Raw genomic sequence first — 13995 nt, 5'->3', positions numbered from 1 at the left:
TGAGTAATAAGTAATTACTAATTACTCTCAATTTGAGATTTTCATTATGACAAAGGGTTATTAATTAGCTCTTTTTTTCGTAATTATTATGGTCACGCCATTGGTAAAAAGGATTCCTGCCCATAGTCAATGCCCTGGATTCAACCCAGCCCTCCATCTAAGGAAGAGGGATGGCTTTATATCACATTTTTTTCCACCTTGCAGCACTTCAAAAATTAGGCCTCCTCAATATTACAAGATAGATGGCGACTCTACTATCCATTATAAAATGCTCTTGTTTTGGGATTAAAAAAGAACTCGCAATCAAAACCAGATTCTGCAATAGAAATTTACAAAAATATATAGATCTTTCCATGGGAATGAATCAATGCAAGAATACAGAAAACATGACCATAAAATATTCTAGCCTTGAAGCAGAATGAAACATGGAATATAGTTCCACTCCCTGCTAGAGTTTCACTTATTTCATGTAAGTGGGTCTACACGGTAAAAGATCAAAGCGGATGGATCGGTAGAGAGGTTCAAGGCGAGATTTGTTGCTCGGAAGTTCTTGGAGAAGTACGGGCTTGAATATGACGTACAGTCCAATAGCCAAAGTTATGATAGTTCATGTGATCGTAGCCCTTATTGCTTTCGAATGACAGAGCTACAATAAGTTGCAAAGTTTAGAAAGGAATTACTTGGCGTGCCAATAGATAGTGAGGGGGAGTGCTAGAATCACTACAGACTCGTGCATGGTGTGGGAGGACGGGCTAACGGATTTGAATCATAGTTGGTTTTATGAGTACCAGTTGCAGACCCGTTAGATGCACAGGGCGACAAAAACCACAAAGTTTTAGAAATTTAAAAAAAAAAAAAACAGATAGAAAAGAAATATTTGAGACCTCCTATAATTTGTTTTTTTGGCTTATTCATCAAATTGAAGAAATTGATTCAAATCTCTCAACCCATCAGTCAAGAAATTGAATACTTTAGAGGGAGTGAGGACCCTGGAAAACTATTAGATACAAAGACAGAGAAGGGTATAGAAAATTCCAGAATAATCTGACAATAACACGGAAAACCTAATTCCATCAGAAATAAATTGTAACATAAAAAAAACCATAACCCTAAATCCAATGGAGAGAAAAATAACAAAAATATGACACTGTTAACAATATAATCTAAACCCTAAAATTATGAAACATGAAGACGTAAACAAATAACCCAAATTCTTACTGAAATGTAGAACACAAAGCAACAACAACAAAGACATAAATATAGAAGAAAATGAAAAAAAATCAAAATAGAAAAGAAAATGAAAGGCTATGTTCACCCCCTACCTCTAATTTTAGCGTAAGAACAACTAAATGAGAACATAGCAGCTGTGTGAACGGTTCGGCTTCCGTGCGTTTAATTTTAGGAAGGCGAAGAGACATTGAGATTTCGGTTATAGGGAGGAGTAGATGCTGCGAAGTCCCACGTGAAATACGAATATGAAAAGGTAGTAAGATATATGTATTGGGTTCAAACGCTCACCATATCAACATGGAAGTCGCAGTACTAACAGAAGTTCATCGCGACACGCATCAATCATTAAGCCAAATAAAGCGAGGAAGAAACAATTCACAAAATCTAAATGGAATCCACCCAATTAAAAATGAAAGAATTTTCACTTCTCTCTTCTCACTCCCTCTATATAACTTCATAAAGGGAAAACAAAATGGCATTGGAATTTTATCACCTGATATTGCACAACCCAACAACAACCTGTCATAAACCAGGAAAAGAAAATAAATAAAATAATATCCACTGCAACCAACATCAGTTTCAAAACCTCCATAATGATAAGAAACAAAAAAAAAAAAAAAAAAAAAAATTTTTAGCAAAACCTAAGGACCTTATTATTACTTAAGCACATACCAATATCCATGATAATTTGTCAGAGAGAGATCCTCCTCATCTGCAACTCACATCCAAAAAAAGAAAAAAAAAATGAGACTCACAAAGAACAATGTATAATTTCATAAAGAAAAGAACTCATAAAAAACCAACTGCAACGACAATCCATCATAGACCAGGAAAAGCCACAAACCCGAACTGAGATTATCAGTTCAATTCAATATTTTTGTAAAGCCACAAATTGTTTCATGTCAGCAATAACTTCATACACATGAGTGGCTTCAACTCAAAGAAGCCACTAAGAATTATGATTAGGTTAAAAATCAAGATAATTTCATTATATTTGCCAAACCAGCAGCCAAATAAATCTCTCATGCTATGATGGAATGCCAAAAATCAAGAAATTGTTCGTCCCCGCATGCTATGATGGAATCTAGAACAAAAAGATGAGGTTTAAATGGCTTAAAAAGGATGCGAAGCGGTGATTTTTGGGAACGTTGGGAAATCAAAGAGTTAATCATTACAAATCCTGCTTTCGTTACTTAATTCTCAAAAAACGCTCATGATGGGGGTATGAAAAACAGCAACTAATTAGCTGTCGACACGTGGCCCCAGGATGGCCTATCACAAATCCAGCATCGGCCCAGGGGCAATCCGGTAATTACCTAAGAGTAGGTAAACCTAAACCCGTAAAAGGTCCGACACCTGTCCTGGGGTAGGTAATCCAACCACCCCAGGTCTCCCTCTACAAAAAGCCTCTCAAGGCTCAGAGTGAAGGGGTAATAACTTCTAAGTTACCACTCTTAAAATTTGGCTATGCACTCCTGCTCGTACTGACTTGAGTGTCGAAGGGTCCGTCCGGAGCAACGACTCCGGGTTGGTCTTCTGACCTCGTGTGCTCTTGTGCAAGTCTCAGCTCCTTCACTTCGGCTTCTCGGGTCCTCCAGCTCAGCTCTTACGTCACTGCCGTATCTGTTACCGATTTTAGGCCTAACAGCTCACATCTCAAAACTTGCGAATTAAAGGCAAATTGGCATTTTTAGCAAATATGAAAAATTGTCCATTAATTGGAAATAGGCGTTTTTAGTAAGTACGCTGATTAATAAATGGAAATGGTCGTTCATTATAAAAATAGCGCTCTGGTTATGTGTTGAGCTAATTGCCAATTAAATGCAAATGGGCGTTTCTAGATATTTTAATTATGGATTTGGAGTGGAGCGGATTTGTTGTAAACATAGTAGCAATTTAGAGAGAGAGAGAGAGAGAGAGAGAGAGAGAGAGAGAGAGAGAGAGAGAGAGACGCCATCCCTGATTTTAGGTGATTTTCTATATTTTAAATTGCGATGATAATTTTTGTAAAGGGTACAACTGTCAGTTATCTTTTTAAAATAAGGGGATACAAACGTTCACATATGTCGAAGTTGCGTGTATAGTAGAGGTGCCATGTGGCAGCACCACAGTTGCCACATTCATCTTTACATACTGATGATGTCAAGATATTGATAGATAGATATGATATGATATGATATGATTTGCCAAAACGTGATAAATAGTGGGATTATGGGATTTGCCAAAACGTTCTTGGAAGGAGAGTTGTGCTAGTAAGGATTATGAGGTGGTGATTGCACCCGGATGGATCACTCCGGCCCATGGATGGAGTAAATTAAACTTCGACAACTCCGGCCTTGGGAACCCTGGCTTGACAAGTATTGAGGGCATTCTTAGAGATGATGCTGGAGAAACCATTTGGGCCTTCTCATGTCCAACTGGATTTAAGGACTCTGATGACTATTTTTCAGGGGGGCAAGATTACAGACTAGAGGGGAGTGGAATAATATTACAATAGAAGGAGACTCGCTTGATGTAATCAGATGGCTTGATAGGAGGCTCTTGTTGTGCCTCTTGCTTTTGTGTGGAACCCCCAACAGCTCTCGCCTCCTTGGAGTTTCACTGAGATGATTGATGGGATTCTTTCCTTTTTGGAGGGCCACCTAGTTATGTTCCAACACACTCGGTGAATGGCTAAGGTATGTTGGATATTTTAATATTTTTAAAGCTTTAAAAGGCTTGACCGTTTGAATCAAAACCCAAACGGTTTGCTAGCATTTATTATACTTTAATATTATATACGTTTTGCACAATTTGAATTGCTAATTTATTCACTCTTTAATATTTTTAATGTTTCTTTTTTGTAACCTTTTTTGCCATAAAGAGAGAGACGTTGGGGATGGAAGAATAGTTGGCTATATATACTTCCTTTGTGTATACAACAATTCATCCGTGTGATTCCTCTTGTGCATACACATATGCACAAAACATAACTTCTTTTCTCTTGTTCTATATCCATTCTTTTATACTTGTATTTTTACAAGTTTCAAGCTTTAAGCATTTGTAAGATTTCTTTTGGGCAAATTTTTCGGCATAAATCGTGTTTGCAAGGTCCGAGCCGGTGCGTGCACACCGTCAAAGACAAGTACAGTGGTGTTGTATCCTGGAGATAGGTCGCAAGAGAACCCGATTGCATACCAAGCGTGGTGGGGGCGATAATCTATCTTAAGGGTAGCGTTATTCCGTAACGTGCCTCTACCACTAAATTCTTCTCAATCTCTCACATATATGCTTTGATCTTTGGTTACGGATTTGCAGTTTACATTCGGGATCATCAAAGGTAACCCTTTCTTTATTTCATTTCAATTAAATTTATCACTACTTTTGTTGAACTAATCTATTTGACCCATTATTTCCAACAACTTAAGATAGATTATTGGATTAGTTCAACATGGCCGATGAAGATTACACTCGTCCAGAGAAGTTTGACGGATTGAACTTCAAGCGTTGGCAACAACGCTTATAATTTTGGCTTTCAACTCTTAAAATTGCCTATATCTTGACCACACCCAAGCCTAGTCCCGAAGAGCATGAGCCCGCTCAATCCGAGGTTACTCAAAAATGGGAAAATGATGACTTTTTGTGTCGTGGTTATATACTTAGTGCCATGACGAATTTCTTGTATGACGTGTATTGTGGAATGAAGACCGCCAAAGAAATGTGGGAAGCTTTAGATAAAAAGTATAAGACCGAAGATGCCAGAGTAAAAAAATATGTAGTTGGAAACTATCTTAGATTTGAGATGGTAGATGGAAAACCCGTCTTAGGACAAGTTCATGAATTCCAACTCCTATTGAATGATATCCTAGCGGAAGGAATCAAAATGGATGACCGTTTCCATTCGGCGGCCATTATTGATAAACTTCCACCTTCATGGAAGGAATTCGGAAAAAGTCTTAAACATAAAAAAGAGGAATTATCTTTAGAAGATCTCCTAGTAACACTCCGAATGGAAGAAGAACATAGGAATCGTGATCAAAATGACAAAGAATCGGAACTCCTTTCTAAGGCTAATCTTGTTGAAACTAGTGAGAAGAAAACAAATAAAAACTTTGGGTCTCATCAAAACAAGAAAAAGATGGAGAACCGAAACCACTTCAAAATTAACAAAAAGATAGACAAAAATAAGAAGAAAGAGGGTTGTTTCAATTGCGGAAAACTTGGACACTATGCTAGACAATGTCGACATAGAAAGGGGAAAGACACTTCCCAAAATGTCGGAAACTCTCAAGCGAAACCCGCTCCTCAAGCCAATATGGTGGAATTTGGAACTGTTATTCACGGAACCGAAGTGAAGAAGCTTATAACCGTAGACTCTGAAGTGAACATGGTGTTCAATGTGAGTGATTGGTGGGTAGACACTGGAGCCACTATACATGTCTGTTGTGACAGAAGTGCGTTCGTCACCTATCATCAAGTAGATGAAAGCGAAATGCTTTTCATGGGTAACTCCTCAACAGCTAAGGTCATGGGGAAAGGGAAGGTTGATCTCAAACTCACTTCCGGCAAGGTTCTCACACTGCACCAAGTTCTCTATGTTCTAGAAGTCAGGAAGAACTTAATTTCTGGCTACTTGTTGAACAAACACGGTTACAAGCTCGTCTTCGAATCTGATAAGTTTATTCTCACCAAGGGTGGGATGTTTGTGGGAAAGGGTTATGCTTGTGGAGGTTTATTCAAGCTCAATGTATCCACCAATGAAATCAATACAATTTCTGATTTTTCTACTTATATTATTGAATCGTATGATATGTGGCATGGTAGATTAGGACATGTAAATTCACAATCTATAAAAAGAATGGTGAACTTAAGTATGATTCCAAATGTTTCTATTGAACAAAAACCAAAGTGTCAAATATGTGTTCAATCAAAATTTAGCAAAAAACCATTTAAATCAGTAGAAAGAAATTCAGAAATTCTAGGACTAGTACATAGTGATGTTTGCGACCTAAAGAATACTATTACTAGAGGAGAAAATAAATATTTTATTACCTTCATAGATGATAAATCAAAATTTGCAATGGTATATCTTCTTAAATCTAAAGATGAAGCTTTAGAAAAATTTATAACCTATAAAACTGAAGTGGAAAATCAGTTAGAAAAAAGAATTAAAATACTTAGATCAGATCGAGGTGGTGAATACACCTCCAATGAATTTTCTGAATATTGTAGAAAATATGGAATTATTCATGAGGTGACGGCACCTTATTCTCCACAACAAAATGGAGTTGCAAAAAGAAAAAATAGGACTCTAATTGACATGGTAAATGCCATGCTATCTAGTTCAGGGCTACCACTTAACATGTGGGGGGAAGCCTTATTATCGGCTTGTCATATACTAAATAAAATACCCTATAAAAATGAAAATGGAACTCCATTCGAGTTATGGAAAGGTAGAAAACCAAGTCTTAAATACCTTAAAGTGTGGGGGTGTTTAGCTAAAGTAAGCTTACCTCCCCCTAAGAAAACAAAGTTAGGATCTAAAACATTGGATTGTGTATTCATAGGGTATGCACAAAATAGTGCAGCTTATAGATTTCTGGTGGTAAAATCTGAACATAATTCCATAGATGTAAACACTATATTAGAGTCTAGAGATGCAGAATTTTTTGAGGATGTGTTTCCTCTTAAACAAACTAGTGTAAGTCAATCTCTAATACCTCAAACAGAAGTTGCATCTAGTAGTCGTGGTATTCCTCAAATAAAAAACCAAGAACCTAAAGGAAGAAAAAGAGGTAGAGAAGAAGCTAGCCTAGAGATAGAACCTAGAAGAAGTCTAAGAGCAAAGAAAGCTACTAACTTTGGCTCTGACTTTTATACCTTCTTGGTGGAGGATGATCCATCTACTTTTAAGGAAGCTATGTCTTCTTTGGATGTAAACTTCTGGAAAGAAGCTATAAATAGTGAAATAGAATCCATTATGTCAAATAACACATGGGAGTTAACGGATTTACCTCATGGGTGCAAACCAATAGGTTGTAAATGGATTTTTAAAAAGAAACTTAGAACCGATGGATCTATAGAAAAATTTAAGGCTAGATTAGTAGCCAAAGGTTTTAAACAGAAAGAAGGGATAGATTTTTTTTGATACCTATTCTCCTGTAACTAGGATTGCAACAATAAGAATGTTGATAGCTATAGCAGCTATCTATAACTTAGAAATCCATCAAATGGATGTTAAAACTGCTTTCCTAAATAGAGAATTAGAAGAAGAAATTTACATGGAACAACCTGAGGGATTTGTAGTCCCAGGTCAAGAACGTAAAGTGTGTAAACTTATAAAATCTATTTATGGTTTAAAACAAGCACCAAAACAATGGCATGAGAAATTTGATAAAGTAGTGTTATCAAATGGTTTTACTATAAATGATTCTGATAAATGTGTATACAGTAGATTTGAAGGTAATTCTGAAGTTTTGATCTGCCTGTATGTCGATGATATGTTAATCATTGGTACGAGTCTAGATGTTATAAATGACACCAAGAATCTTTTGTCAGAAAACTTTGACATGAAAGATCTTGGATTGGCAGATTTAATCTTAGGAATTAAGATAATTAGAAATTTAGAAGGGATTGTTTTAACACAATCTCATTATGTTGAAAAGATCCTTAGAAAATTTAACAAATTTGATTGTACTCCCTTGAGTGTACCATATGATCCTAGTTCAAAACTTATGAAAAATACTGGAAAAAGTATATCCCAATTAGAATACTCCAGAATTATAGGCAGTTTAATGTATCTAATGAATTGCACTAGACCAGATATAGCTTACGCAGTTGGTAGGCTAAGTAGATACACTAGTAACCCTAGTCAAGATCATTGGGATGCACTTATCAGGATTTTAAGATATTTGAAAGGCACAATCGAGTTTGGACTCCACTATGGTTGTTATCCCGCTGTATTAGAAGGATATAGCGATGCAAATTGGATTTCAGATTCAGAAGAAACTAAATCCACAAGTGGATATGTTTTCACTTTGGGTGGTGGTGCTGTCGCTTGGAAATCTACCAAGCAGACCTGTAGAGCACGTTCCACCAGGGAATCTGAATTTATTGCTTTAGATAAAGCAGGTGAAGAAGCAGAATGGATTAGGAATCTGTTAGCAGATATTCCTCTATGGTACAAGCCAATTCCAGCTATATCTATTCATTGTGATAGCCAAGCTACAATAGCAAGGGCTAAGAGTAGAACATATAATGGTAAATCCAGACACATACGTCTGAGGCATAATAATGTGAGGCAATTGCTTCTAGATGGAGTGATTGCAATTGACTTTATAAGGTCAGAGAGAAACTTGGCAGATCCACTGACCAAAGGACTAGCTAAAAAGCTAGTGGCTGAAACATCAAGAGGGATGGGGCTAAAGCCTATCAAATAGAATCATCAATAACGGCAACCCAACCTATATGACTGGAGATCCCAAGAAGTAGGTTCAATGGGAAAAACAAGTTATTCGAGTGATCGGTGAAAGCACTGTACTTAAATTTTCAAGAGAATGAAAGACTTCTCTTGGCCTATCTCTAAGATGTAAATAGTACTAACTGTAACGATATGGAGGAAGAGCTTTGCTCTGAATGGGTCTATAGCTGTTTATAAGCGGGGTGCGTGGTTACAGGTACCCTTGATGGACTCACCTATATGAGTGTGGAAGTGGGGCCGCTTTATATGAGAATTAAGGCTTGTTCTCTAGAGCGCTCATGAAACAGGACCAGCGCATGGCCGAAATGTGCTACCCCGATAGAACACAGTTACATTGCCGATATCGTGTGTGTAATATATGAAGGTCTATTACTTAAGGTTCTTAGTTCAAGACGTAGTTCACTTAGAACTTTAATAGACTCAAATATATAAACACTAAGTGGAGGTTCAAGTCCACAAGACACCTTCACCCATTGCATGATATTTCAAAGTTGCCCATATTTGATTTAATATATTTGATTTGAATTTTGATTCATGTGGGGGATTGTTGGATATTTTAATATTTTTAAAGCTTTAAAAGCATTGACCGTTTGAATCAAAACCCAAACGGTTTGCTAGCATTTATTATACTTTAATATTATATACGTTTTGCACAATTTGAATTGCTAATTTATTCACTCTTTAATATTTTTAATGTTTCTTTTTTGTAACCTTTTTTGTCATAAAGAGAGAGACGTTGGAGATGGAAGAATAGTTGGCTATATATACTTCCTTTGTGTATACAACAATTCATCCGTGTGATTCCTCTTGTGCATACACATATGCACAAAACATAACTTCTTTTCTCTTGTTCTATATCCATTCTTTTATACTTGTATTTTTACAAGTTTCAAGCTTAAGCATTTGTAAGATTTCTTTTGGGCAAATTGTTCGGCATAAATCGTGTTCGCAAGGTCCGAGCCGGTGCGTGCACACCGTCAAAGACAAGTACAGTGGTGTTGTATCCTGGAGATAGGTCGCAAGAGAACCCGATTGCATACCAAGCGTGGTGGGGGCGATAATCTATCTTAAGGGTAGCGTTATTCCGTAACGTGCCTCTACCACTAAATTCTTCTCAATCTCTCACATATATGCTTTGATCTTTGGTTACGGAATTGCAGTTTACATTCGGGATCATCAAAGGTAACCCTTTCTTTATTTCATTTCAATTAAATATATCACTACTTTTGTTGAACTAATCTATTTGACCCATTATTTCCAACAAGGTAGAGGCTGCTTTTCGTTAGATATCTTCAATTTCTTACCTCCGTGACTTTGTAGTTTTTGTTTGTTCTTTTGGTCTTCTTTGTCCTGTTAACCTTCTGGGTCCTCTTGCTCATTTTCAAATAAAACTCCGACCATTCAAAAAATAAAATAATAAAGCCATTAGAGCCCACAAAAGAAGTGATGTTCCACTCTTCTTCTCATTCGCAAGAAATCTAATCCTGGGTGATGGAAATTTCGATCGTCAACCCTTTGAATTGAATTTCAATTGTTCTTTAGAACTAGCACGTCTATGAACCTGCCACTGACCTCACACACCCAGCACTAACCAACCGCTTGGGCAGCATTTCAACCGAAACATTTCCACAATTAGGCGCTGTTTGTTTAAGATTATGCGAGCTGATTGTGAGTCCTAAACCAATTATTGGATTAAAAAATAAACATAAATCTGAGTCCAATAATTGGTTTTGGGATCACAATCAGTTGCAATAATCTCAAACGAACAGGGCCTTAATAGGGAACTGATGTGATTATAGCTTATTTACAATGGGTAAGTGTAGTATATTTTACAAATTATAGACTTACAAAGCAAATCCCTTTTTGAACTTACGCGTACATGCACACATATGTGAATGTGCATACAGACAAAGATCTAGATATGTGCATGTATGCAAATCATGGATAGAGGTTTTGTGATTACCCTCAAATTGATCAGCTCCCAAATGTGACAATCAGACGTTTGAAGAAACATCTGAAATCAAGCTTCTGCAACATCCCCATCTTTGCTTTCCTATATCACCCATTCTATAGTGTTGACCGGTAAGGACCATCTCTCCAATCAGATCATTACAAAAACCTCTTATGAAAGGGTCTTCCCATATATAGCTTCTCAACTTCCATGGTTTTGATAGCGAAAGACCATGGTAACAAGAAAGGCTTGGTTTTGGGCCTTGCCATGGCCTATCCAAAGAAGTAGAAAACGCTTAGGTAGAGGTAGCGGTAGAGGTAGGGTAAGGAGCTTTGTTTTATGGGAAAAAGGACCTCGAAATTGTCGATACATTGATGAGACGCGTACTAATATGTTATGAGCGAAAGACCCATGGCACTAATAAATATGACAGCCAAACAATATCTTACAAAATTATAGGCATGCATTGACGCGTGGCATTGTATTCTGTATGACATTATCTTCTAGGATGTCATTTCTTCATATTTAGTAGGGGTGTTAGTGGACATCGACGGCCCGATGTATCCACGGGATCCGAACGTAATTGGACACGATTTGTGCAAAACAGATGGATATGTTGGACCAGGTTTGGATCCATATCCTAAGGTCCAAAATCGTGTGGAATCATACTTGGACATATCCACAAAATTCATTGGAACGTCCTAGATCCAATTGGCATCTTTTTAATGTATGAAAACACAGTTCAGTGGTCAAGGCCTTTGACCAAGAGGTCAGGAGTTCAATCCCAGCTTACCCACCAAAAGTAGTATTGGAAATTTTTTTTATCTGCTTTTCAGTGAGGCAAGTATTCTTTTGACCAAATAATAATAAGAAAAACTCTAAGGAGATCTTTCTAAGAAAATTTGCAAATAATTAGAAAAGAGCTTTTGTTGATCAACAATCTTCTTATAGAACTTTTCCAAGATATGTAAACCATGCTTCAATCATCGTGCAAGCACAAGCAATTCTAGTAGTAGCTCCTCATATGCAAAATGAAAGAGAAAGGCCCAATTTCTGTATTAAGAATGATATCAGGTAGATGGCAACTCTGCCGTCCATTGTAAAATGATGTTGCCCTGGGATTAAAAAAGAACTGGAGATCAAAACCTGAACCTAAAAAGATAGCAATTAAGACATCCCAAGAAGTGATGAGTACTTGGACGTGGACTTGGAAACCCCTCCCTATTTTCCAATAGAAATGCCAATTTATGTGCCAAAAACGGAACCCATCATTGATTTGATAATCGATAAGGTGAATACCTAGTCCATTCAATGCTAAGCATAACGAGTATGACGACCCCAAAATAACCCCATTCAATGCTAAGCTTTAAGGCGTATGAAGTAGAGGGTCTCTTAACGCCTTCTTTTTCTTATGATCGGAGTTATTACACAAAGACTTGCCATGGTAAGGAGTAAGGAAGAAGGGGCGAACAAGCACACTTTGCGCAGTTGGTCCAGGTAAATTCATTATGTATAAAATGAGAGAGAGAGAGAGAGAGAGAGAGAGAGAGAGAGAGAGAGAGAGAGAGAGAATATTCATGACCTTACTGACAGAGTCTATAATAGAAATTTACAAAAAATATACAGATCTGTCCAAGGGAGTGAATCAATGAAAGAATACAGAAAACATGAGAATCGGACACTCACCTCCACTTGTCCAGGTCTGTAAACTGTACATCAGGAATATAGAAACACCTTGTTCATAGAAACTTATGGGAAGAAGTAAATCTTGATGAAAATTTACAAAGAAAATTGCAAAACCAAGGATCTAATGACCACCGCGGTTAGATCGCTCCACTCCAAGTGGGTCTTTATATTCAGAGCAACAAAGCAAGCTGGCAATGAAGCATATGCCGAAAGAATTTCAGTCAAGAACTTCAAAATGAAAACCTTCTTGGCGAGTGACGATGAAGCCTCCTGATTATCCTTCCACTCTTCAAGTACAATGGCAATGGTTTTCCTTCACACATCACATGCTCTGATACCATAATAAAATTTGTGATTTTCAGTAATATGAGATGTTTTCCATTAACAATATTGGGTGCTTAAATAAAGCACTTACAGATAAGCACAGAAAATAGATAAAGATAAGATAAAGATTATCCAAATCTAAATTGCCTATTCTAGATAGTTGAACTCTCCTAACCCACTTGCCAATCTACCTCCAAGATGATCGACTTTTAGATCTTACATATCTGATATGATATATCTTAATAGTATAGCACGCCAGCAAAAATAAATACTTTTAGAAGTTTTTTTTTGAAAAGTTAACTTTTTGGCTGAATCATGCATTAGAGTGGCTAGTTAAAGTCTATTTTATAAATTATAGGCTTACAAATAAAATCCCTTTTTGAACTTAGGTGTACATGGACACATATGTTAATGCGAACACAGACAAAGACACAGATATGTGCGCGTACACAAATCATGGATGAAGCTTTTGTGATTACCCCCAAATTGATCAGCTCCCAACTGTGACAATCAGATGATTGAAAAATACTTTTGAAATCTTGGTCAGAACTACCTCTCTTGTCGAATCATTAAAAGAACCTCTTATGAAAGGGTCTTGCCATAGCTTCTCAACTTCCATGATTTTAATGGCGAAGGACCAAGGTACCAAGAGAGGCTTGTTTTTGGGCCTTGCCATGGTACCTATCCAACGATAGTAGAAAATGCTTAGGTAGAGGTAGGGTAAAGTGCCTTGTTTTATAGGAAAAAGGACCTCGAAATTGCCATTGCATTGACGAGACATTCACTAATACGAGTGAAAGACATGGCAATAATAAATATGAAAACCAAACAATATCTTGTAAAATTTTGCAGCATGCATTGAACGTGGCGATATACTCGGTACTAGATTCTCTTCTAGGATGTCATTTCCTCATATTTAGTAAGGGTGTCAGTGGACATCGACGGCCCGATGGATCCAAATTGTAATTGGGCAGCATTTGTGCAAAGAAAATGGATATTACACCTATTAGATCTCAGGATAGATGAAAATGGACGGTCAAGATCAAAGCTATGCACGTAGGAGCTTAGAAAAGAGATGAGGAAGAGGTTAGTGTTTTCTCACTTATTGCAAAAATGAAACTCTAGATATGTTTATATAAACACACACTAGGGTTTCTTAATCTCAACTTAACTATAAGTAAAAAGTGACTACTAATCATACTCAATTTGAGATTTTCATTATGACAAAGGTTATTGATTAGCTCTTCTTTCTGAATTATTATGGTCGCACCATTAGTGAATAGATTCCTGCCCATAGTCAATGCCCTGGATTCAACCCAGCCCTCCATCTAATAAAGTGGGATGG

The 13995-nt window shown here is 37.0% G+C and overlaps 1 long non-coding RNA gene across 1 annotated transcript; it reads right to left on the bottom strand.

Moving 5' to 3' along the window:
- Positions 1 to 1058: 1058 nt before the first annotated feature.
- LOC143883129 (uncharacterized) lies at positions 1059 to 10933 on the bottom strand. The gene is made up of 3 exons (XR_013252337.1): positions 10653 to 10933; positions 1903 to 1942; positions 1059 to 1749 (listed from the first exon to the last, which is right to left on the bottom strand). It is a non-coding gene; the product is annotated as an uncharacterized LOC143883129 (long non-coding RNA).
- Between the last annotated feature and the right edge of the window lie 3062 nt (positions 10934 to 13995).

This window comes from Tasmannia lanceolata, unplaced genomic scaffold (assembly GCF_043159265.1).
Source record: "Tasmannia lanceolata isolate RefF3 unplaced genomic scaffold, GAP_Taslan_0.1 ptg000002l, whole genome shotgun sequence".
NCBI lineage: Eukaryota > Viridiplantae > Streptophyta > Magnoliopsida > Canellales > Winteraceae > Tasmannia > Tasmannia lanceolata.
The sequence above is the reverse complement of the archived record's forward strand: the minus strand, read 5'-3'. Positions and strand labels throughout refer to the sequence as shown.